Genomic DNA, 27,127 nt, shown 5'->3' with positions numbered 1-27,127 from the left:
TTAACAGAGCTACGTTTTTCTGCTATCTTCCGCTGAATTTTGTTGTCTTTGTGCTAATAAAATAAAGGTTGGGGAAAGGGTAGAAGTCCTGTAAAAGCAATTACAATCAAAATGAGTCATAGTGCTAAAAGGCAAGTTGCTTGTCTACTTTTACAGTACATACGTCATTCCAATGATTCTTAACTAATTAACAATCTCACCACGGTCTTTTCTTACCGTCACAAATCTATTAGACTTATGTAAGAGAATATTTTGATTTTGAATTTATATATATGTGAGCTGCTAAGAAGAGGACAGAATTTTTTTTCAAGAAACTTCACATTATAGTATCATTTTTTTTAATGGAACTTGAAATATCTCTATAATGTGCTTGCATAGAATTGTGTCCAGTTGTATCTGACAATTCCTGCAGATGCAGAACTGTGCCTGTTTTCTTGGCTGAGGTCAAATATATTTGCTTTTTGTGGTCTATATTCCAGTTATTAAGACCAACCAAACTTCCTAAAAAGAAGACTTTTTTCAGAAGACAAATGTCCCATTAGCTAATAAATGTTATATCTTTCCCTATTGGCTTAGCAATAAACAAGCAAGGAATATACGGGTTTTCAACATAAATCCTTCACTGAAGCAATTATTATTTTGAGCTAATCATATTAGAAATGCAGCTATTAGTATATTAGAAATGCTTCAAAAGAGCAAATCACTATTAGGAATGCAAAATAAACAAAAGTAAATCACTCCTGACAAGTGTAATTATTTATAATTCTCCTAAATCTACCCCCCCATTATTAGCCAAACTTAGATGAAAACTCTTAAGCATTTGTTTGATATCAGTTGAGATCCTGTTAGTAGCTATTTGTCAGAGAGGGAAGATGTCTCCCTTTCCATTGGAACTCATGAGATCTAGACCCAGATGACTTTAATCCAGTGGGTCTACTCCTTCATCTGCATAGGAAAGTTAACCTCACATTTTGACTACAGTGCCCATCTAGTCCCTGAAATTTAAAGGCACAGGTTCTAGATCTCAGTTACTGTGGTAGGAAATCATACTGGTCCAGGTGCCTAGTTTCTACAGAAACAGGGTGAAGAGAATCTACGCTCCTGCAAAATAGTACTTCTCGGAGAGAGTCTGTTAGGTTTGGAGTAACTGTTTTGATCTGCTGAACAGAGTGAGTGGTACCATACCATGGAGATGCCTGATTGAAGCTAGTGCTGTTGTTTTCCCAGGAGTCTTGACCGAGCTTCCTTTCTCTGCTACCTTCTGCTGGATTTTGTTGCCTTCATGCATGAATTGTTTCCTTCCTTCCTTCCTTCCTTCCTTCCTTCCTTCCTTCCTTCCTTCCATCCCTGCATGGAGGTTAGTGGAATATGAGGGTGTGTGGACATAGTTGAATTGTATGGTGTAGTTAAGGAGAGGGCCAGCAGAGAGGTTGAGTGCAGCTGCTGTTAAAGCAATGGAGTCTTTGGAAAAGAGGGAAACTTAAGAGTTGTTTGCCATGAAATGTGTGTATATGAATCGCCTCTTTCATTTCTACTGTGATATCTTTAACAAACTTAAAATTGCTCAGTAATACTGCCTGTGAGTGGGCTTCTTTGGACAGAAGTTGAGAGTACAAGAGAACTGACTTCATATGCCAGAGAGGAAAATCTTTTGGCAAAAATCAAATGAGGAGTAAAACAGACTGAACAGCAACTAGAATCTATTTTTGTTTGCCATGTAATTACAATTGGAGATGCAAGCCAAGATATATTGCTTCCCTAGTTCATCAGTAGGAATGACTCCCAACAGTGAACATGGAATACCATTTTAGGAAATGATAAACCTGGCAAATTCTGTCTGCCTGGACATATCCAGAATATTCTACTTCATTCTTTCAGTGTGAGCATTTTCCTGGGGCTGATGAGGCATGGTGATGGCAGGAGACACATGTGGCCAGATTCCAACCTCAGGGAAGTAAATCTAGACCTATTGTCAGAAAAAAAAAAAATACTGGAACTAGGAACACTTCGAGATGGTTTGGGGAAAAAAAAAGTCTATGGCATTTGTAAAGTTCTTCCGCCAGAATGGACCTGCAGAATCAATGCAGGTTCTTGACCAATACCATATATTTTCATGTTTAAACACAAAGTGATACATGTAAAGTGCTACTTAATTTTGAAATCTTTATTATTAACCAAATTCCAAGCCATCAGAATAACCTTCTAGCCACTAAAATTTCTCAAATGCTTTTTTCACAACCACATGTAGACTCCATGAAGCCTTACCTTCCGTTAGAATTTAACACTGGCAAAACTTGTCTAGTTCACCCTATATGTGCAAGTGGTCATATGATGCTGTGATTAAACACTTTAGTGACTTTTCAGTTTTTTTCCCACAATGCAAAGGTAACTGTCTAGATTTTGGCTGAATAAATCTAATAGCTGGATCGATAATGGCCTCAAAGAGACTTCAATTCAACTAAATTAGTATTTACCAATGCTTTATATGTTACAGGCTAGGTCCTGAAATAATTTAGGAAATCTAAAAATAATGTCTATTTTTTCAGCTATCTGATGGACTTGATTCAAATTAGTACAAACCTTGTCTTATTCAGTAGGCTCTTGTAGCATTTAACTTGAAATCTTCTCCATGAAGGGTCCCTATGGTACATTCACTACACAGACTTTAGCCTCTATCAACTATCATGGTCCAGCGACTACAGTAAAGGATCTTATTTTATTTTTAATTTTAAAATTTTTATTGAGCATGTCTTTGACTTTTTTTCATACTCATGGTCATTTATGTGGATGTTGCAGAATATTAAAGCAATTTATCTTGGCCTTTCTGACATATCTTAGCTCCTTTATGTGAAGAATCAAAGTTACCTGTTACCAAGTGGTAGTGCAGTAGTTTCTGGTCTTTAACAGAAGGTATTTTAAATCAAACATGCTCTTAAGGAAGCACTTCCTTTTAAAGATTGATTGATTGATTGATTGATTGATTGATTGATAGAGAGTGCGAGTGAGCAGAGGAGGGAGGGACAGATGGAGAGAGAGAGAGGGAATTTCAAGGGGACTCCCTGGGCTGAGCCTAATGCAGGGCTCCATCTCACGACCCTGAGATCATAACCCAAGCCAAAATTAAGTCTGGTGCTCAACGGAGCCACCCAGGCACCCCAACACTACCTTTTAGAAACACTGAACTCCATGTCCAGTGATTTGATGCATCTCAGCCTGTGCAGGACTTGTTTTGTCAGAACTGAGCCTGCTTCACCAGTATTCTGTTGACCCCTATGGCCAGAGATTTTTATTTGCATATTTTGGCAGGCTTTCTATTAGAGATTTTGCCTTTAACTCCCATGGAACAAATGACAATACAGTCCTAGTGACTAGGTAGCTTTCATCAGTGAAATGTTAAAATTGACTTCAATCAAGATTACCTTTATTCAATAAAGAATATCTTTGAAAGAGTCACTGAGAATTCTACATAGAATTGAACATTATATTGCCCAAGAGATTTCCAAAGTTGTGTGTGTTAATTGCCTTCACCAGACTTTTATTTTAAGCCATTAAATTCTTTAAAATGTCCAGTAATACCAGTAAAATAGTCCTTCTTAATACCATCATAAATTTATCAAATGTGTGTGTTCTGGGAGAGTTCCTATCATGAAATATCTTGAAGACATACCAATTAGGTTTTTCATTATTTAAAAATTTTTTTTATTTAAATTCACTTTAGTTAACATATAGTGTATTATTAGTTTCGGGGAGAAATTTAGTGAGTCATCAGTTGCATATAACACCCGGTGCTCATTACATCAAGTGCCCTCCTTAATGCCTATCACCCAGTTATCCCACCCTCCCACCATCCCTCCAGAAACCCTCATTTTGTTTCTTATAGTTAAGAGTCTCTTAATGTCTTGATTGTTTTTAACGTGAAATAGTCTTTTCAGCATGTGAGTTCTGGCGTCATCTTGCCGAATACTCCTTTGCTCTCCTCCAGGGTATTAGATTTTAAGCAGAGTCAGCTCAAGTTTCATGAAGAGAATCCAAGTCTGCTTATCAGGGCACACCTAAATTGTTAGGTTGAGCTTGCAATTATATCACTTGCAATTTATTACCTCCCTCCCAGTTTATTTTTCAATAGGATGCCATGTTGGCCACCAAAATGTGTTGAGATAGCAGAAAATAGTCAGGGGATAAACAAAAGTTCAACAATACTTACTAACTGAGGTTAGAACTCTTCTGAAGTAATTCTGTCGTCATCCTTTAATCCCAAATTCATAATTATGAAATCAAAGGGAATACAATAGAATATAAATAATATGTAATGTTGATATTGAACTGTATGTTAGCCCTAGTCATCAATAGCTTGAGTTTATCTGGTAGAAATATATTTTTTTGTGCAAAATATTGGCATTGAGAGGAAATATTGAGGAAATATAATATGTAGTTTTTCCTCATACAACTGAGAATATAAGGTCTCATCTGATAGTAATATATTTAATGAAAGGATATAAATGTAAATATACATTCTTAGGCATCAGTTTATCAGAGTAATTCCCAGATATGCAAGAGAAGCTTTTTACACTATTACTATGTGGATGGAAGAAATTCAGCTCAAAATTATTAAGCACTAATTAGATTATATGGTAGGTACTTGGAATACAACATTGAATAAGACAGAGACTTTGTTCAAGGAACTCACAACCGCATGGGAGAATTGATCTCATTCTGACTAAATAGACTGAAAGGTGAGGCGGCCTTAGACATCCATTGCTTCAACTCCTTGGAATAAAATCTGGCATTGCAACCCTTAAAAAAAATACCTACGATCATATTTTCTTTTTGGAGTTGGTTAGAAAAACATATAAATCAGACACCTGAAATATGCACACAGTATTCTTGAAGCCATAAAAAAGGGGATTTTCCTTAGTTTGCATCTAATAAAATAGAAAAGCAACCCACATGACAGAAAATGGGCTTCCTGAAGGCTCTGGCAAGCCAAGCTCTGCTGTACACAGTGCTGTACATTCAGAGTAACAGGCCTGTGTTGACACGTTGCAGTAAATGGGGCTCTGCTGTTGCTGCTGCTGCCACTACCAACTCAAGGAAGAATTTCAAAGATACATTTCCAAGGCTAAGATTTTAATGACTTTTCTTAGTTCTGGTGGTTCACTTTAGCAAACTACAGATAGGTCCTGACAGCACATCTGGAAGGATCATCCATGGACATCTGAATGCTGTGGTGGGGCTTCCAGGGATGAGTGCTAAGCATTTTCACAATCTCAAAACTGCCACATTGGTTGGAAGGTGGATATTTTTAATCATTTTCTTTGAGGAAGACAATTCTTGATCTTCTTATATTTTTGCTGCCCCACTTCATCCTCTTTAAGGAATGTCTCTCTTGTTACTCAAGAACCACCCCCCCATTAATAATAATAAGTATTTTGCTTCAAGAGATGTATGAAGAGAGAGAGAAGGAGCACATATTAGTCATCTTAGTTTTAACCCATTTTATGAGGTGCCCCCCCCCCACATTTTTCTTACAAGGATTTAACTGTGCTTCTGCTTTATTGATAGAGCACACTTGCTAAGAAACAAAATAGAAAGAATGGTAGAGAAGACATTAAGGATTCAATCCTCATATAAACAATCAGAAAATGTGTGGACCACTTGACAATGAAACTGAAATTATGAATATATGCCTATTTCCAACATTTTATTCCCCCCTCACCCAACACCTGGTTCTACTTAACCCTGAGGGTGTGTGGTAGGGGAATTTTTACACTTTAGTTATATACAATCAGGAAGAAATGAGGAGGACACGAAAGGCCACTGGTGATAGAATTGAAGTAGAAGGAACTAGGGAATCTTTAAAGAGAGAGGTTGGAGAGAAATTTTGGTGTCAGGAGAGTGGATTGAAGAAAGGAGGACTTTCTGAAGGGTTACTGTGGTCTACATAGTTCCTGTTCAATATTCAGAAGATTTCGCATTAATGACTTGAGTAATTTAAAAATAGTTCTTTTGTCTTCTGGACTGGGTTTCCTGAGTAACGGTGCTGTTCCAAGAGTCTGCATTACAGTCTGAATAACTGCTTGCTGAGTCATCTATCCAAAGATAACTTTCCTTGGTTTAATATCATTTATATGCATTTCACCTCATAAAGTTTTTCTTTCATTTTTGTGGCATGCCTTAGTCTTAGAAACAGGGATTCAGTTGTACTCGATTTATGGAAAGAGTGCTCTTCAGGAAAACCTTTACAGGACAGACTGAAGCAGAGTAAGAAAGGAGAAAGAGACAAGGGAAGGTATGGTCTGAGGTCAAGTCTAGGCTTGGTCTGTTGCATAGGGGAGGCTTTGGACCTTTCTCTGCACTGAAGAGTTGACCCTTCAGTCGTGGGGTTGTTAAAGAAAGAAATTATCCATGACACTTGTTAAAGATGACAAGGCAGACTTTATTCAAGGGAAGCTGGTGCAATGGGGTTTTGTGGTAGGGCAGAGAAATAGGACTCAACTCCAACAAGGACAATTGGGAATTTATAACCAAGGAGCAAGGAGGCAGTCATTGGGTGGAAAATTACTAAGGGATACAGAGGATTCTTGCTGGACTGACTCAACAGAATTCTTAATGATGACAGGGCAGGACAGCAAAATGTCAAGGGTAGGGAATGAGAATTTGATCAGATAGGAAGTGGTCAGTACCAAGTGTGGTGGATTTCATCAGACTGACTGAGCAGAATTCTTACTCAAACTGGATTCTACAAGAACATATGGAATCTGAAAGTCCAGTCTAATGGAGCAGAGAGTTCAGAGGAGTCTGATGAAATCTTGGTCAAAGGAGAGAGCCTTTATTAGGTGGCACATATCCTTCCTGGGTGAAGTGGCTTCCACCAACCCAGGACAATTTTCTGGCGGAGGGGAGCATCTGTGAACTGTCAGCCACCAATACTCATAGCCGCCTGGGTATGAATGAATGCATCAGACTGGTAAAGGTAATCAGGTATTATGCAGCAGCAGAATTTGGATTTATAAGAGTTAACACGGGGCTGACTCTGCACAAGACAGATGAGATTTGCATCTCTATGGGGCAATTTGACGAGGTATAATATTTCTTTCTCATGCCAGTCAGGCCACATATTTGGACTCCTTAACAGGGTCCATTAAGGCTTGTGCCTCAGACCCCAGCCTCATTTTAGGACCCTGTCCCTCACATTCTACCTTTACCATACACTAAACTTCTTCAATTTCCTAATCCACCATCCCTTCTCTCATCCACATCTTACTCATTTCTAATTGGTACCTTCATTTGACTGTTTCCTGCCATTCTTCTTGCCATAATTTAGACATCAGTCCATCCTGGAGCCTTTTCTTGGTAATTTGAATTAGATACCTTCTTCTGGCCTCTTAAGGAACTTTTACCGCCTTTTAGACTTTTCTAAAATGTTTTTTAATTTATGGTTGGCTTCTTTATCCATGTGGGTCTATAGACTACAAAGTCTATGAGGGCAGACATTAAAATTTTGCTCACTATTGTATTGCGGTAGCTGACATATAGTAAGTATATGCATTATGAGTTTATGTATGAATATATGTAGAATAAATGAAAGAATATCTAAATTTTGCATTTCTGCAAGAATGAAGGTGTTATAGCTCTGTTAAATGTAGAGTAATAGAGAATATAGGTTAACCCACACATCTAAAAGAAGAGCTCGTGGGTCAAATGTTAGTTTGGGCAGGACTAAGAAAGCGCTAGATAGTGAAGCCAGTGGGTGAAGTGCAGATTTAAACAGTTTTCTTTCACATAATAGCAAATCTATTTTTCTAATGTATATGAGAATACTATCGTGCCTAATAACATGCCTATTTATATGAAAGTATATCAGCAATCAAGGTAGCATTTACCCTTATGCATTGTCCCAAAGGAAATTAACAGCACAAGTATCACTGGTGAGGGATATAATAGAGGTCTACATAGTTTTTATCTTTAAAGAGAACCTATTCAGGGAAAGACTGGGAACTTCTTGTCTAGACCAGAAGAGAACCACACCATCAGGATGGATAGGGATACAAGTACTAGTACTGTGTGTGATGAAGAGCTGTGTGACGCTGAGAGTCAGAAAGGCTTCAGGTTAGTGCCAGCTCTGGTGCCAGGATGAGCTTGGGCAGTGCTATTACCATCTTCATTTCCCAGGTTTATAATTTGTTACAGTTTCAACCTAGCAGGTTGTTGTGGGGAGTCAGTGAGCTAATGCATGTGATAGGCTGAGCGTAGCACCTAGCGCACAGTCAATGCTCGATGACTTTCAACTATTTTACCATAACATACCATACTGGCCAAGCAGGGGGCAGGGCTGGTGGGCATGAGAACACTGGACATCTGCATGTGGAGTATTTTTATGTAGAATGGCGTGGGAGCAGAACTGAACCACAGAATCCACCATTGCCCATTGTGCCTAGTTCATACCTGCTTATAGGGTATAAGTCTAATGATCGTCATGGCCTCTGTTGAGCAGTTACTATGCTGGGCACTTTAGCTTACTATTTCTGGTCTTTACACTATGTTTGAGTTACATTACTATCATCTTAATTTGACAGATAAGAGAAATAGGCTCAGAAACATCAAAAGATTTGCCCAAACTAATAAATCTGTGAAGTGACCAGAGCCAGGACTGGACTCAGATTCATCTAGCCGAAGGCAAATTTTAAGGTTAATTTTAGAAAAAAAAATATTTGAGGACAAAATGAAACCCAGGATCTCGGCACTGCATTTTCTTTTCCTCTTGCCCTGTTAGCAAGCCATTAGCCAGCCCTCAAATCAAGTGCATGTCCTCAGTGACATCAAGATGGGGTAGAGGCTAATTGGAATGTAAGTGAAAAGTAGTTTTACTATGATTTCCTTTGACCGTAGTCTCTAAGGTGCCTCCACACCATTTCTCTTTCCAGCTTCTCTAAGTGCTGGGGAATGGACGTGCTTTGGGTTCCTTTTGATTTGTTCTGTTTTCTATATAATTTACTCTGCACTGTCCACCCATCTACTAAATATACATCAACCTTAAAACCACAGGTGTCTAAAAATTGGAAGCATCAATTTAAAGATATTTTTCCTGCTCTTCCTTTTATGTGTTATACAAATGATAAAGATGTTCTATGCACAGGGAAAAAAAGGATGCCATTGTATAAAGACTCCTTATTTTGGATATGAAAGCAATCTTCAGTGTTAATAATATCTATTCCATTTTTCACTTTCCTTTATGTTGCTATTAGACAACTCTTTTTGGTGTAAAATATAAGGAAAAATGGGTATTTGGCATTAATCGTGTTCAATAGGGAATTTTATTAGTCTTTTGTTTTTCATATTGTAAATTTTCGAACATAGCTCACATTGTGAAATTTTCTGATGTAATGGTCTTATAATTAGGGTACATCTTACTACTTTTTCATAGATCAACATAGCATCAGAAAATTCCAGTGCTAGAAAGGTTGCAAAAAATTATAAAACCTGGTTTCTCAAAGTGTGTTCCAGCATTATGGGTTTCTTACCATCTCCACCTCCCCCCTAAAACAACAAAGTGCTTGCATGCCTAAGTGAACCATGAAAACAGTGATTTAGGATGAATTACAAAATACCTCCTTGGCCAATCCACACTGTGACTCTCTACCAGCAAGTACAAGGTACAACATTTCTCAAGTTCACCATATTAACAGTCCCCTCAGCCCACTCCCCCCTCACCCATCTTTTGTGGAGCATCTTGTGGGACCCATGTGTTCCAGAATATACTCTGGGAAAACCGATCTATTCAAATATTTCTATCTGCAGATGAGGAAACTAAGCCCCAGAGAAGTTAACTAATAGCCATAGTGAGACCCTGGATATCCATGTAATCTCTACTTCCCCTGTTGAAATCAGCTCAGTTGGGATGTGGGCCTGAGGACAGGAGTCAGACCAGAGGGTTTACTCTCCAGGCCACAGAACCTTTGGTAATATCAAGTTATAGTCTGTAATATCAAGGTGGTGTCTTTTCTATAAAACGAATGCACTACAGAAGCCAAATCAAAATGGGCTTTTAAGTTATAATTGAAAATAAATGATGGCTTTTGATAATGGGGTGTGACCCAGCTTCTTAATACAGGCAAGTACTTTTAATCACTGGCTAAACTAGTGGGATTTTGGTGTCCAGTATAAAATCCGATTTTTGAGGTATCAATATACCTCAACACATTTAAATGTGTTAAGTGATCTACTTGAGCTTACTTAATAAAAAAAAAACAGTAATTCATGTTTCCAGATTGTGCAACATTAATTTTTATAAGTTTTGTTTTTATTTATAGAGCACGTATTCTGTCAGGAGGGTCAAATGTCAAAAAAATCTATGTGTTTTAAGGTAGAATAGATTATACCATTGCCAACTGATTTTGATGAAGTACTTATTTTGGTATGGTATAATAAAGCAATACAGGAAATAAGGTAAGGCTAAATTAGGAGACTACTTAACAATTGTCTTTTTTCATCATTTAATCAGGTAAGAGGAACATCTGGCAGTCTGGGGTACTCTTAGCATCTGATCATAATGGCCCTCGGGGTGTATGACACAGCAGTGAGGGAATTTTGATTTCAGTGATAATTATGAAAAGTCTGCAAGCAGTTTTTTCTTTAATTTCTATAGTTCCTCTTTCCCCACTTCAACCCCCATTCTTTTGTCCCTACTCAGCGTCCTTTACGTGTAGCTTGCTAAGTTATACTGGATAGCTGCTAAGGAGGAAAGGAACTGGTTATCTTTCCTCCCATCTCTTTATCTAGCCCTCTAGTTAAACCATTGATCAAATGATATCATATATTTGTAGGGAATAGTGAGATTTATATAGTACTTCCATAGGCATTTTTATTTAATTCTTACAAAAATGCATCAGGTAAGCACAACAGACATTAATTATCTTTACAGATGTTACATATGAGGATTAGGGAGATCAAATGATTTGTCCAGTTCACAGCTAGAGAACAGACAGACAGGAATCAAAGCCATGTATGCTTCTTTATTTTAATGAAGTATAGAATATGTTTTTCTCCATTACAAAACTAATTCACGTGGATTATAAAATATTAGAAAAAGTAAAAAAGAAGAGCATGAGGAAGTATTACCTGTATCTCAAACATTGAAAGATGATCATTACTCAGATTTTGATATACTTCTATGTGGTTTTTTAAAACTTGTAGGAATTTTTAAAATATAATTTTATTCAACCTGAATATATGCCTACATCCCATTTTTTTCTGGTTGATCTTTTTATGTGCACATTTTTAAATGTTATTACAAAGTTTTTTACTTGACCCTGCTGAAAATTCAAAAATTAAACTTGCTAATTTTAATGTTACATAAAAATCAATCATCTCCCAGATGTAGAGCCTGATACTCTTACAAATCAGCATGTTTAAGTTTCACTCTGTTTTCTTCCCCCTTATTTATAAAATAGAATAGAAAGTAGTATAAACATTTATATATAAACATATTATATTATATATTACAATACAAAAATGAGATCTTAAATACATATCATACATTACATGCTAGAATTATTTTTAGTGTAGTAATTGCTCCTTTCTCTGACTCTTTTCTCCTCCATCTACATCACAAAGATGTTGACAGAAGGTTCATGTGTATTAGCAACATTTATTAAAGACATAAATGTTCTGAGGTAAAGGAGTGGAAAAGTAAATTGTAGTAACCTCAACATGTTGAACATGCTTTGCAGTCTTTAAAGATGTTTATGAGTGTGCTGTACCATCAGGAAACACTTATTAAGTATGTAAAAATTCACAGAAGTGAATTAAGAAGGAAATACACCAGAATGTTGATGGCAGTTTTCTTTAGGTGACACTTAAAAATTGAACAGGTATTTATTATTTATGTTAATTTACCCGAATAGTTAGTAATCAAGAGACGAAGTTCAAGGTAGAGACAAGACTCTCACCTGCATATTTGCCATTAATCTCTTCCTTGACTGTCCTACCCAGTGAAGTTTCTTTTCATCTCAATGGCCTTTTCCTAGTCTGTGATAATATGTGAATTATGAACCAGTTTATTCTTTCTCATATAGGATTTTCAAAATTTATTCTTTTTCTTTAGTAAGCTGTTTATCAATATGTTAAGAAGAGTACATTTTAGAAGATTGGCCTTCAAAACCTCCTTTTTGATTAAAAGGACTCTGATAAAATATGAAAGGAAAGACATTTACTTTCTTCGTATTCTAGATTTGTATTTTTATCATCTATGGAGTGGCAATAATAGACATGTTGATAATATTTCGCTAGTTCCTTATTAGTAAGTCATTTGGGCAAATAGGAATACAATGGTGGGGCATTGAATTAGGAAAAAAACACATACAGGCAATCACTGAAATTATAAAACTTTCCTTAAAATCTTTGTGGTTGACAGTGAATTGCAAGACAGTTAACAAAGGTCTTTAGAAACTCAGGAAATATAAAGTAGCATAAGCGATCCTTTGCTGAAGTTAGGGTATGTCTTTAAACAGTATAGGTATAGATGTTTGGTCCAGTTTATTTTTAATTTCTCCATTTTTCTATAATGTGCATAATATATTGAAAGCATTTTATATCTCCTTTTTTTGAGATGTGCATCATCTGTAACAACAATTTGTCGCCAAGGCAACCAAACCTTTGCTTAATGTCCTATACTTTAGTAAAATAAAATGCATGTCATTTTAAGTACAGTTCTTTTTTTTAAGTAGTAATTGTTTGAGATTTTACTTTGAATGAAAATGAAACTGTTTATTAATCTATTTCCCACAAAAACACATCTTTCTAAGTGTTTAGAGTGATCATTCTCAGAAATATGATTGTTTCAGGTCTGAGAAGCCATTCTTCTCTCCCTCTGCCTCCTAAGCTCGACAGAATAACAATCATTATGAGATTTAGCTTTTGGTCTCCATCCATCTATGCAGTTTGAGCTTCCTTAATCCTATTGGAAACACAAATGAGTATAAAAAAAGTAATATATTCAAATCAAATAGGAAAGTGAAGCTATTCACAAAATTCACCCTGTAGAGACATCAGCTGTACAAATCTAGACTGATTTTAATTTTTTTCAGTGGTTTTGGTGGCCTTATGGGTTATCAAAATTAATATTGATTGATGCTTTGTGCTTCAGATTTGAAGACCATGTCCGATATATGCAGCTTCCTAACATTCAGCTCTTTCAGGTTTCTGTGGCCTGCTTTTTTAAAAAAAATTTATTTGTGATGTATCTATTTTGTTAGGAGCAGTTATTGCCTCTATTTGTCCATGGAGGACATTTGTGAAGGAGAATAACTTTTCTGAGACTCATTCAAAGCCTTCCGAATGAGTTTGCTTCCATCTCAGATAGAGTTGGTTTGTTCTGTTTTTTACCACCAACAATAGTCTGTCGATTGGTTGGTTCCTTCATTTAAAAGAATGTCTAGCGAAGTGAGCGAGCAGAAGTTTGACCAACTCCCTTCTGTGGGTCTGAAGAAGGGAATCAAACACTCAAGACCTCCTCATTAACTTCATGAAAAGAAGTCAACATATATCAATCAGGGACCGTGATTTACAGGAACTTCCTAAGATTCTCATATTTGTTTACTTACTCTTGTTCATTCTTTGTTATTCTGTTTAATCCTAAACTGAGTGGCATTTAACAATTGAAAGACATAGGATCTATGAGCTGGCTTCCAGGAGCTGTGAAGGCTGGAGGAGTTTGGGGAGGGAATGGTAGGGAATCCCCATCCCACTCCTCAGCAATTTGAGGGAAATGGAGACAGTTCTCAAAGAATTGAGTGAGTGATGGCGGCATTAAAAGGAGAGCACATAGGGTCCCTCAAGTTTGGACTGTGAATACAGGAGGATGACTGTGGAGCAGGAACCTGAGCTTGAGGTGAGCCAGCACTAATAAAATAGAAAGGCCAGTGTGATCCTGGTGTGTGACCTTGAGTCAGCTTCCCCAGGCTCTTCCCGTTTGCTCAGGCACTTCCTGTTCTCAGTTAAGATCTCCAAGATTTTTGTACTTACTCTTTCAACTTAAGGGGATGTTGGGACTGAAGAAACTGAGTTCACAGTCCTTTGTAATCAGGTGGGATGCATAGTGTTTAAGAGCAAGGGAGACCTTTTTGGGCCTCAGGCTTTTCATATGTGAATAATAATGTCTATCTAATATCTGTAAGCAATCAAGGCACTTAGCACAGTAGCTGGCCCTACTTCTATTGTTGTTTATCTTTTTTTTTTTTTTTTTACTTACGTTTCTTGGCTTCTTAATTGGTTTATAACAGTCTTAAATATCAGGATCATGTCTGGAACCTGTTGTAGCTCTGGTGCCTAACGTAAGCACTGTGCATTGTGGGGCTCAGTAAATGGCTTTTTATGAATGCCATATGCCCTTGACTGGAGAACAATAGTAGCTAAAACTAACAAAGAACTTATTATATGCTAAATTTTGTCCATATTCAGGTAATTGCACAACAACTCGGGGAATTGATCATTGCTGTCTTATAGCTGAGGAAACTAAGGCTCCGAGATGAAGTAACTTGATCAAGTGGTCCAGCTGGGATTTGAACTCTGGTCATCTGGCTCCAGAAACCATTACCTTAATCACTGTGCTTTGCTGGGAGCCACCTGGACTCCCTCAGTAGATCCATCACTTCTCCAAATTAGGGAAAAAAGAGGAAATATTTGTGCCGGTACAAAATGGGCCAGTGGCCACCACTGCTTCTGAGACTGGAGTGATTTTTCTGTGTGCTCCATGCCAGATAGCAGAGCATGTCCTTCCTTTTCCAAGAAAGTGCGAGAAGCAACCTGAGTGCAGAGAACAACTTCAAGAGCAAAGTGTGTGGGTCTGCTGCTGCTGTTCTAGCAGTTAACTCTCCAGAATGCTCTTTTTTCTTCACAGAGCTCTTTCCACAGAGAAACTCCTGTTCTACTCAACTAACCAACAAGAACAGTAAGAACTATCACAGCAGCAACACGCTCATACTAAAAATGTAGGTTCATCCATGTACTGTTCAGCCGATGAGTTTTTATACAGAAGGAGCTGATGGCCATCGTGTTTGTACATATATTATAGATTTGTACTGTATATGTTAAATGGTGTTTTTTCCTCAGAAGACCCCTCTGTGCTGGACAGAAAGACCATGGGCTATCTGGACAGACAGATCTGTGTGTAAGCCTAGTTGTACTGTGTATTAGCTGGATGAATTTAGCCAAGTTACTTAACTTCACTGAGCCACAGGGGATAATAATGCATGACTTGTAGGACTGTTATGAAGATTATGTTTTGAATTCCAAGCGGTTTGTATGGGCAATGAGAATCATTCAGCTACCTACCACAAAGTAAGCTCTGCTTGCTCTACCAGTATGGCTGTCCATGGTTACCTTGATTCACTAGACCATTACACAATTATATTTTTCCTCTTGGCTTCACAAATCTGAGCATAAGTTTCTTTCAGCATTCTTAGAAAATTCAAATGGCAACAATAGTTTTCTTGTCTTGGGCACTAAAACAGAGCACTTTCGTTCCAGGTAACTCTAAGAAATCTATACACATGGTATTCTGTGAATCATCATAATTTTCTTATATGTAACAGAATAGAAAAATATGATTATGTTGATTCAGGGGCTTTATAAGAACTTGTTGGGTTCTAATATGAGAAGTATGAATTGAAATATGCCCTGTATTATCCAACATGCTGACACAGATGTTACTTAGATGGATTAGTATCTAATCAATGAAGTTACAGCAATCTTTTGGTTTCCTAGTATTGTTGTATCCTGTAGAGGTGGTGTGACCAACTGTCCTGATTTCCTGGGATGTAGGGTGTCAGTGTTAAAACTGGGGAAGTCCCTGAAAAGCCTAAACACATTGAGGACATGTGTTAAAATCAGTTACACAAATTTATCTTCTAATAAATTTATTAAAATTTCAAATAACTAGTTTAACATAGTTGCTCCTAAATGAAGTGACTGCGCATTTTATTTTCAACTTGAATTTCTAGGTTTTATATTATTTTGAAGTTTATATTAGTGTAGGTATAAGTTAAAATTTAGAGTCAGAGATTATTAGTCTCTTATCAAAATTAACTAAAGAGAAAATTGTAGGTTTGAGTGATCTAAGACCTAACCAGAAGATAATTTTCAGACTTAATAATTGGACTCCTTTCCAAATCCTTCTGCATGCTGAAAATGGCCACCTCAATGCCTTACCTCATCATATTATATTATTAGTGTGTAATTTATAGCTAGAGTCTTATTTTTGACAGGTTTGGAGCCATATCTAAATTGTAGAGCAGTTTTAGGAAAGCTCATGCAAGAAAAAAAGGGGGGGATGCTCTTCAAAAAATTTTACTATTATCAGAATCAAGAGAAAACAGAAGAATCCAAAAGAACAAAATTAATTTTCTTTTTCTAGGCTAGAGTGGATACTGCAATTCTCATTTTCTAATAAAAATACACAAAGACTCAAAAGACTTATAGTATGAAGTTGGCTTTTGTTCTTGCGGCGTGGATGTTTGATTCCTCTAACGTGTGTCTCCTGTCCCCTACCAATTCCCTTCCAACTTGTCACCTCTGACCTTCATCATAGAACCTCTCTCTTCTACTTACCAAAATTAGTTCTCAGGAGAAAGCTCAATATTAGTTCACACTGCTGTATAATAATGTAGAGTTTAAATAATTATCCATCCCCGAACACTTACATTTTAACATGAGTGACAGTCTTGGTCTGAGAAACAAACTTCTAAAAGTACAAGTCCAGATACTAAAAAGTCCACACAGAAGAAGGGAGGTGGTGAATGTTACTGTTGCCTCTGAAATCATACCATGGAATAATCATTTTCCTAAGTAAAAATCTGAGAGGTTTGTCTGGTCATGACTCTAGACTTACGTCTTTGGCCAAGTGTAACTTGTAATTACTTATCAACTGTATATTAACTGTACGTTCTTTAGCTATGATCTGAAAGCATCTAAAATATATTGCCACCTTTGAATGCCTAGAGACCAGAATAATTTTTACATTTTTTTTTTCATTTTTCTAGGTTGAATAAAAATGCACAGACCTATGGCTGAAGCCAGGATTTGTCATTGATACAGCAGAGAGTGATGGCACCCAGGAATGTGCTGGTGAGGAGCTTTGGTTTTTACATGTTTCTTGTCTGCTGATGGCTTCACAACTGTGTTTAGGTAACAGATGACAATCCTGACTCTAGGATTCTAGGTAAGGTAAGCCCTTCAGACACCCCAAGGCATGATTCACCATCAGTTCAAGCCAGTCTTGGCAGTTCTATTCCACTTTGCTTCTGATTGATCTAAGTGTAGATATGACCCAGATCTGGTCAATGCGATACAAAAAGGAAGTTGGCCAATGGCTCTTTGGGCAGATTTTCTTATAAGTAAAAAAAAAAAAAAAAAATTCAGAGCCTTAGAAATTCCTTTCCTTCCTGGCTGGAATGTTGTTGTGTGAGGATGTGGTGCTTGAGCTTCAGGAGAGATCTTGAGATCATGGGGTAACATACCCAAGGACAAAAATGCAATACTCTCAGGATAGCAGAGCAGATGATACTATTGAGTTGTTGTACCAAATTTAGAATTGCTTGTCTCCTGAATTCTTATTTTTTAAGATGAAGTCTTTACTCGGTAACATTTAAGCAAAATGTTCTGTAACTTGCAGCTAAAAGCATCTTGAAGTGCTGCAATCTCGTAATAAAATATTTTAATATGATCTGTAAGTATTTTTAAATATTATATAAAATGAATAGAGCCTCTTTATTAAAGTTTGTTATATTTATTTTTCTGTAAATTACATTTAAGGGAAAATAATGCCACTTACATAAAAACATATTTTCATGATAAATCCTTTGGTTTTCTCTTCCAACCAAATTGCTACCCCTAACCCTTTCCTATACATAAGATCTGGAACCACTACTGATAAGAGAATCTAGATAACTTGGGGTTTTGAATATTTCAGATATGTCATAGGCTAGATTGGGGTGTTTGGAGTATTCACAGCCGCCTGGATTCACACCTCATCATAGAAGTAACACCATGAACATCTCCATCCACTCACTTCCTACACAAACACACCACACTTGAACTGTTGACCTTTCCTGTTTATCCAGTTTACTTCTGCAGCTTTAGTTTTATGTTTTTTATTCTTCCTTTCTTTCCCCCTATTGCCAGATGTCTTTGCTACTGAAGATTTAACTTAATTTGATTCTCACCTCTCCCTTTACCCTGATTTTGCTTCTCCGTCCCCTACTTCTGGCTTCATATTTGCAGCCATTCCCGATCTGGTCACCAAACCATCCATCTATCTTTTATGCAAGCCCCTGAATTAGGGATCCAAGCAGATCAGGCCCTAATAACTGGAGTTCCGTGTAATTTAGTATCTTGTATAACTGCTGGACTGCCTGTACTTTTATAGTTTTTGCTTAGTTGCCTTTAAACACCTGACAAGAGTGTCAGATAACAGGCATTTGTAGAAAGCACAGGAGTAGTAGAATAGGACTGTAGTAGAGGTTTTCTTATGTATGTTTCCATATGTTGCATAATCTGTGAATGAAAAGATTCACAGGCTCAAATAGTGTAGCACTTTGAATTTAAATGAGAATGTATCTATATAAAATCCTAAATTCTGAAACCTCAGTTATCAGTGACTATGAAATAAAGTTCAATCATTTATTATGTCCAAATTAGTGAGCCCTGTTTGGTCTGATTGCTAGAAATCACTGTCCTGCTAAATGTGTTCCTTATTTTTTTGAGATTCTCCATGAAACAGCATTGTTAGAACTTTTATATTTCAGCACTTGTGAAGAGATGCAGTTTAAGTGATACTGAAGTTTTTTTTTTTTTAAAGATTTTATTTATTTATTCGACAGAGATAGAGACAGCCAGCGAGAGAGGGAACACAAGCAGGGGGAGTGGGAGAGGAAGAAGCAGGCTCATAGCGGAGGAGCCTGATGTGGGGCTCGATCCTGTAACGCCAGGATCACGCCCTAAGCCAAAGGCAGACGCTTAACCGCTGTGCCACCCAGGCGCCCCAGTGATGTTGAAGTTTTAAAACTGCTATTATGATGCTCCATGGAGAATTATCTGAAAGTTAAAACTCATTTGGGAAGTGAGGATGGGGTAGGAATGGTTTCAAAAAGGTTATGTACATGGAATGCTTCTTTGGCCCTTACCTGCATTACGGATTCTGTGCTTGTCTTTGCTCAACACCAATAAATTTTTTACTGCATGAATCATTAGATGCTTGTCAGGTTTAAGTAACCAACATTATAGAAACATCATGGAAAAAAGGTGGAGGAGGATGAAAAAATTACTAAAGAATAAGTGGAGAAATTGCATTATATAGAACCATGTCATTCAAGAACATTTAAATTAAACAAGACAGTAAAAGCAAAGCCTGAGATGATAATAAAGCAAAGCACAATGATAATAAAAAGGCAAGAGTAGATTTCAACAAATCAGTTATATTTTTAAAAGCCCCTACATATTTCACAGTGTGAAAAGTATTGATAAATCCTTCTAGGCAAAATTTATTTTGTGAAGGAAGCATGGGGAATTGTAGCATATGCCAAATCTCTTGAAGTGGACTCCTAGCAAATGACAATATAATGAGAAAAAAAAATTAGTTTCTGAATCTCAAGAAATAACCCCCCCCCCCCCCCGCCCCACATTTATTTTCCGCTTTAGCAAGGAGTCCTTCAGAAGGATTCTTTTAGGTCTTTATTTTTCCCCCCTATTGAATGAATAAAGAGCAAACTGGTCTCTCAAAGAACAGAGATGATTTAACAATCTAGGTGAGACTAATTCATTTAGACATTAGTGCAACGGCCACACTTCTCCCTTAGGACTGTAGTGAGTTTGCCTTCTTGGGCAAAGTGTCTATTGCCTAATGAACTAGACACTACTATGTAAACATGTAGAGGTCAGGAAGTGTCATATGTAGCAACAGAGCTGTTTACAAGGGTTCTCCAAATGTATCTAATTTAAGAAGCTGTGAGGTACAATGGAATATTATTCATCACTATCAGGAAATGAGCTGTCAAGCCATGAAAAGGTGGAGAGGCACCTTAAATGCATGTTACTAAGTGACAGAAGCCAATCTGAAAAGGCTACATATTCATACTGTATGATTCCGACTGTATGACATTCTGGAAAAGGCAAAACTGAAAACAGTAGAAAAGATCAGTGGTTGCTAGGGGTTTTTGCAGGTAGGGAGGGATGAATATGAGGATTTTAGGGGATTTTTAGGGAGGTAAAAAATATTCTGTGTCATATTGTCATGATAGATATATGTCACATTTGTCAGAATCCACAAAATATACAATACCAAGGGTGAGTCCTATTGTAAATTATATCATTAATAATAATTTATCAGTGTGAGTACCGGCTCATCAGTTGTAACAAATGTCCAGCACTAATGCAAGATGTTAATAATAGGGAGAACTGGTTGGGGTGCGAGGGGATGTGTAGGAACTTTCTGTGCCCTCTGATAATTTTTCTGTAAATCTAAAACTGATCTAAAATAGATTAATTTAAAATACTCTATTAATTAAAAATATAATAATCTTTATTATAAAATTATTATGATTTTATAATAAATATAAATTTCTTAAAAATTTATTTTTATTTTAATTATTTTAATAAATTTATTTATTAAATAAATACATTATATTTATATATAAATATAAATTTTATAATAAATATTATAATTTATTATAAAATAAAAAATTATGAAGAAGATGAACTATTCAAATGCGTGGATCATGACAAGCTGCATGCAGTCTTTCTAGCAATAAGCCCTTGATTTTGATAGAGTATGCCTAAACCTTATTAAAATGACTTTAACAGTGTATTTATAAGGAATACCTTGGGAGGAGATGAACAAAAGGAGGCTCAAGAAGGATTATGGGGATGAATTAAGAAACACATTTTAGGGGCACTTGGGTGGCTCAGTCAATTAAGCGTCTGCTTTCGGCTTAGGTCCTAATTCCAGGGTCCTGGGATCGAGCCCCCCATTGGGCTCCTTGCTCAGCCAGAAGCATGCTTCTCCCTTTCCCTCTGCTGCTCCCCCTGCTTGTGCCCTCTCACTTGCGCACACTCTCTCAAGTAAATAAATAAAAATCTTTAAATTTTTTTTAAAAGAAAACATACAGAACTAAGTCTTTCCAGAGTTTTATACTAGAGAAATTTTGAGGAATATTTCTTATTTTCATTGGACTGACAATAAATATCTTATTTAATTATAAAGACAAAGTTTAGAAGAGAACGTAAAGAAAAAGCATAGTGAAACATTAGTAATGGATTATAGAACAATGTTCTTTTTAAAAATTACCTCAGTGTTGGGGCCCCTGGGTGTCTTAGTTAAGCGTCTGGCTCAGGTCGTGGTCTCAGGGTTCTGAGACTGAGCCCTATGCTGGGCTCCACGCTCAGCAGGAGTCTGTTGGAGATTCTGTTCTCCCTTTTCCTCTGCCCCTCCCCCCACTTGCATGGTCTTGCTCTCTCTCTCAAATAAATAAATAAATCTTTAAAAAAATTACCTCAGTGTTATGTTTTATCCCATTTACTATTTTTTTCCTGATTATTAAAGTTATTTATGCTCATTGAGAATTGGGAAAATATGGAAAAGAACATTTCAGAAATAATATATAGAAATCTCCTATGATCATTTCACCCAAATATAATCAGTATCACCATTTCGATATATCTTCTTTCAGTCTCCTTTTTCTCATTTTCATTTCTTCATTTATGTTTTATCACTGTTTTTTTTTTAAAAGTGAGTATTCCCTTGTATTAGTTTCCTAGGGCTTAAGTAACAACTTTTTGCAAACTTGGTGGCTTAAAACAACAGAAGTTTATTCTCCCACAGTTCTGGCAGCCAGAAGTCTGAAATCAAGGTGCTGGCAGGACTGCACTTCCTGTGGGAAGCATTCCTCATCTTGTGACAGGCTCTGCCTGCATCTTCACATGGCCTTCTCCTCTTCTCTCCTGTGCCTCTCCTCTGTCTCTTACAAGGACACTTGTCATTGCATTCAGGGTGACCTAGATAATCCAGAATGATCTCATCTACAGATCTTTAACTTAATTACATCTGCAAATGTCCTTTTTCAAAAAAAAGTCCTATTCACAGGTTCTGGGGGTTAGGATGTGGGTGTGTTTTTTAGGGGGTTGCCACTACAATGAACTATTATTGGAAATTACTGAGCAAATGAGTTTTTTTTTTTATATTAAGATTTTTGCTATACCATATCTCATCGATTTTAAGTTGCCCACCTTTTCTTTCTGTCATCTCTGCAATTCAAGCGCATTTTACAAGTGGTGGCATATTCATGTTGCTAGCTTGTTTTTTTGTTTTGGTGTGGTCTTTTTAGTAGTACTTAAAATTGTGCTGTACTTTACAATCAATTAGATGAAATACAGTATATTGCTTTTTTTAAAAAAACACATGATTGAGGTATGATTGACATGCAAAAAGCTGTACATATTTATTGCCTACAAGTCAGTGAGTTTGGGGATAAGAATATACCTGTGAAACCATCATCACCATCAGGCAATAAAACATATCCATCACATCCCAAAGCTTCCTTCTACTCTCTCTTTACCATCATCATCATCATCATCATCATCATCATCATCATCATTATTATTTGTGCATGTGTGTGTGGTTGGGTGTAAGAATGCTTAACATAAGTTCTACACTTTTAGCAAATTTTAAATATTAATGCAGTACTGTAGGTTAAAGCATTATGTTATATAGTCTATTTTCAGAACTTATTTATCTTGCATAACTGAAACTTTGTATCCTTTCACAGTCACCTTCCCATTTCCCTTCTACCCAGTCCCTGGCAACCACCATTCTCTTCTTCGCTTGTATGACTTGGACTATTTGGGATTCCACATATAAATGAAACCATACAATATTTATTTTTCTGTGCCTAACTTATTTCACATGGCCTAATATTCTTCCAGGTCCATTTACATTATTGCAAATGGAAGGATTTCCTTCTTGTTTTAAAGCTGAATAATATTACATGATATGTATACCACATTTTCTTTATCTATTCATCTGTCAGTGGACATTTTAGTTGTTTCCATATCTTGCCCATTGTGAATAATACTGCAGTGAACATGGGAGTATGGGCATGTTGGCCTTTATAGTTCTTCTTTGGAGAAATGTCTATTCAGTTTCTTTGCCCGTTTTTAGATCAGATTTCTTGTTTGCTTGCCTGTTTTGTTTTTGCTATTGATTTCTAGGACTTTCTTATGTATTTTGTACATTAACTCCTTATCGGGTATGTGGTTTGAAAGTATTTTCTCCCATTTCCTAGGTTGCCTTTTCATTTTGTTGATTGTTTTCTTTGCTGGGCAGAGATTTTTATTTGCTGTAGTCCCATTTGTTTATTTTTGCTTTTGTTGCCTGTGCTTTGGTGCCATAAATATCTAAAAAAATGTTGCTAAGACCAATGTAAAGGAAATTTTCCCTATGTTTTCATCTAGGAATTTTATGATTTCAGGTCTTACATTTAAATCTTTAATCCATTTGGAGCTGATTTTTGTACATGACATAAGATGAAGGTCCAATTTCACTCTTTTGCATATGAATATCCAGTTTTGCCAGCACCATTTATTAAACAGACTATCCTTTTTCCTTTGTGGGTTCTTGTCAAAGATTTAATTGATTGTATATGGGTAGGCTAATATCTGGGCTCTCTTCTGTTGCATTGATCTGTATGTCTGTTTTTATGCTAGTACTGATTACTACAGTTTTGTAATATAATTTGACATCATGAAATGTGATGCCTCCAGTTTTGTTCTTCCTGTTTTTCTTCTTTAGCTATTCTGGATCTTTTGTAGCCCCATATGAATTTCAGGATTGTTTCTTCTGTGAAAAATGCCATTGGAATTTTGATAGGGACTCTATTGAATCTGTAGATTGCTTTGAGTAGTATGGACCAAAGGGCTTTGAGAACAGGTGTACTGATTTACACTCTTTATAATCAAGATTTTGATTATTGACTATTTTTTTTAGTTGCCAATGAAAATTGTAAGCCCTAGTTTTAACGTACATTTGTTTAATATGACTTGATAACATCTTGTTTTTGTCATTTTCCTTTTCTGTTAAAAGATTAGTGTTTTTACTTTAAATTTATTTATTTTATTTTATTTTTTTTAAGCTATGGAAGTGTATCAAGTGAAGATACAGAAAAAGCTCTCAAGAGTGAGAGGGGTCCTGACAGGGTTGACAAACTTTAAATTTATTATTAATAATACTTATGTCTTATGGAATGTCTACCAACTATTTGTCAGGCACCATCTGCTGCAAAACAAATACTATTTTCTTTATTTTATTCATGAGATAACTGATTTGTAGGGGTGATTTATGTGCTTTCTAAAAATATTAATTTCGTTAGTCTGTGAGAAGTATTTTCTAGATTATTTCTAGTTTGAGAGTTGCCTTTTTTATTTGCTCATATTTCTTAACATTCAAAAATGTTCTTTCTTTTTGTTTACTTATTTAATGTGGCCACTGTTATTGTTTTTTTTTTTTTTAGTAAGTATGCTTTAGAAGGCCTTCCTTACCTCCAAGATGCATGAAATATTTAATCCTACTTTTATAATTTACTTCCAATATTTATCTCTTTGGTTGCCATTATTGTTGTACTCTGCTGGGTTAAGCCCTACTTGGAGTTTTCCTGACTTGCCCCAAACCATTTAAAAATGTATTTGTCCTTTATTTAATGACTTGTAATATTTACTTCGTAGTGTATTATGTTTTTCATATGCCAGGGCTTCCTTCATAGATATTGCAGCTGTTTTCTTTATCTCTGTGATGTGATGTTAGTGGTACCACATTATTAATTACTATAGCTTTAAATTATATTTAGCATTTTGTAAAGCAAGTCTCCTCAGAGTATTTTCTCCCTCTTAGTACATTTCTACATGACCTGTCATTATTCTTTTTCAAATTTATTTGATATTATTGTTTAATTACCCAAATAGATATATTTTAAAATATGCTGTTTTCAAGTTCTGCCTTCATTCAAAATCTTTTCAGATTTTGACTGAACTTTTGTTGAATTCTTAAAATGATTTTGGACATTGGTATCTATACAATATTTCCTCTTCTCATCCAATTTATTTAAAAATTGATTTGATAATGACTTAAGGATATGATAAGAAAAACATTTAATTACTAATAATCCTAGCCAAATTTATTGTTTATTATTTCATTTAAAATATCATTTTTTTGAATGTCCGTTATGTGTCAGTCACTGTTATGGTCACTAGGGATCCAAACTTGAAAAAGACAGTCATGTTTCTGTCCTGTCGAATTACATTCAATTGGGAAGAATTAGAATAAATATGTTAATAAATACACATATACTATAATTTCAGGTAGCTGTATGTGCTGTGAAGAAAAATAAAGTGGAGTAAAGGGCTAGGCTGTGAGTGAGGGTGAGAATTATTTTCTAAAGAATGGCTGGAAGGGTTCTTTTTGAGGAGGTAATATCTGAGGTGAGAGAGCCAGTGAGGATCATGGGAGAATCAGAAGGAAGCACTTTCCAAATAGTGAGGATGGCAGAGGCAAGGACCCTGAGCGGGACTGAATGTGCTTGCTCAAGGAATGGCATTGCTACCCAAGTGGCTGGAGTAGAGGGGACAGGGACAGAGTGGTTGGTGTAAGAGGGCTACAGAGATAAATGGAGCCAGGTCTTTTACGACCTTGTGTGTTAACAAAAGGGAGTTTGGATTTTATTTCAAGTGTAATGGACAGAAAGCCGTTAGAAGGTGTCAGGCAGGGAATTAACACAACGCAATTCGTGTTTTAGAGATTCCTTTGGCTTCTGGGTAGAGAAGAGAAACCAGCTAGGGCTTTCTAGCTCAAATCCCGATACAAATGAGGGCAACCTGCACCAGAGCTGCAGCGATGGAGTGGTGAAAAATGATCAAATTCCAAATAGAACAGACAGGAATTCCTGCTAGAATGGATGTATCTGGTGGGGAGATGGAGAGGCAGTAGGAGAGACTCCTAGGTGTAAGCCAGGGGGGCTGTGTGGTGAAGAGCACTGAGCAGAGTTTCAACCGGCCATCCAAGTAGAGAGGTCAAGTATCTACGACATGGGTCAGGAACTCAGCAAATATTGGAGCTAGAGATAAGCATTTGGAGTTATCAGCACATAAATGGTATTTATAACCAAGGGACTGAGTCCTGGTGAACGGAAGGAAGGAAAAGGGATCAGGGAGATCATCAAGATCAGCCAGTGAAGAGGGGAGAACGTTAGAACTGTGAGAAGTGAGCGAGACAGTGTTGCAAGGATCAATTGTGTAAATGTGGTTAGGAGCTTCAGTAAGGAAGGACAAGGAGTGGAGCATTATTGGATATATGATGCATGCCATTGCTACATGTAACCAGATTGCTTTCACTGGGGCCAGGATGTGAGAAGAAAAGCCGGTTCAGGAGAGAATGGTGGGAAACAGTAGAAAGAGAGAATCAGACAAGTTCTCAGAGGCTTTTGCTATCAGGAGGAGCAGAGGCGTGAGGCTGGAGATGGACTATGGATCAAGAGGGGACTTTTCAGTATGTGGCATTTTATAGCTCCTATGGGGATTTGAGTGCTGCTGCTGCTGATCCAGGAGAGAGAAAGAAGTTAATATTTTAGTAGAGGAAGGGGAAACCTACAGGAGCCAAATCCTTAACAGACAAGAGGGAATGCAATCTCTAGAAAAAGCAGAGGGTTAGGTTTTGGTTAGGAGAAAGAGGTGTTTGTCAAACTTTCATTTAGGTGAAGTAATCTCTATTTTAAGCAGATCTGATACATAGCTGATAATATAAAGCATATTGTATCTAATTGCTCATCCAGGTACTTATGATGGTATGCAGATAGTCTGTGAATAAAATGCATTAATTGGCAAACTTTTCAACCTCCTATGATAGACTTGTTTAACTCACCTTATCTGCAAGAGTAAAAATGAAAAAAAAAAAAAAAATCCTTCAAACCAACCTCTTAAATGCAATTTGTTCTGTCCTACTGAACCATCTAGTTATCTGCTTCCTATTCTGTATACATTTCCCTGTATTCATTGCACATTTCCATTTTACAGTTATACTCTGCTTGAATGTGCT

The sequence above is a fragment of the Ursus maritimus genome, unplaced genomic scaffold (genome assembly GCF_017311325.1).
Source record: "Ursus maritimus isolate PB19 unplaced genomic scaffold, ASM1731132v1 scaffold_29, whole genome shotgun sequence".
Classification (NCBI taxonomy): domain Eukaryota; kingdom Metazoa; phylum Chordata; class Mammalia; order Carnivora; family Ursidae; genus Ursus; species Ursus maritimus.
The sequence above is the reverse complement of the archived record's forward strand: the minus strand, read 5'-3'. Positions refer to the sequence as shown.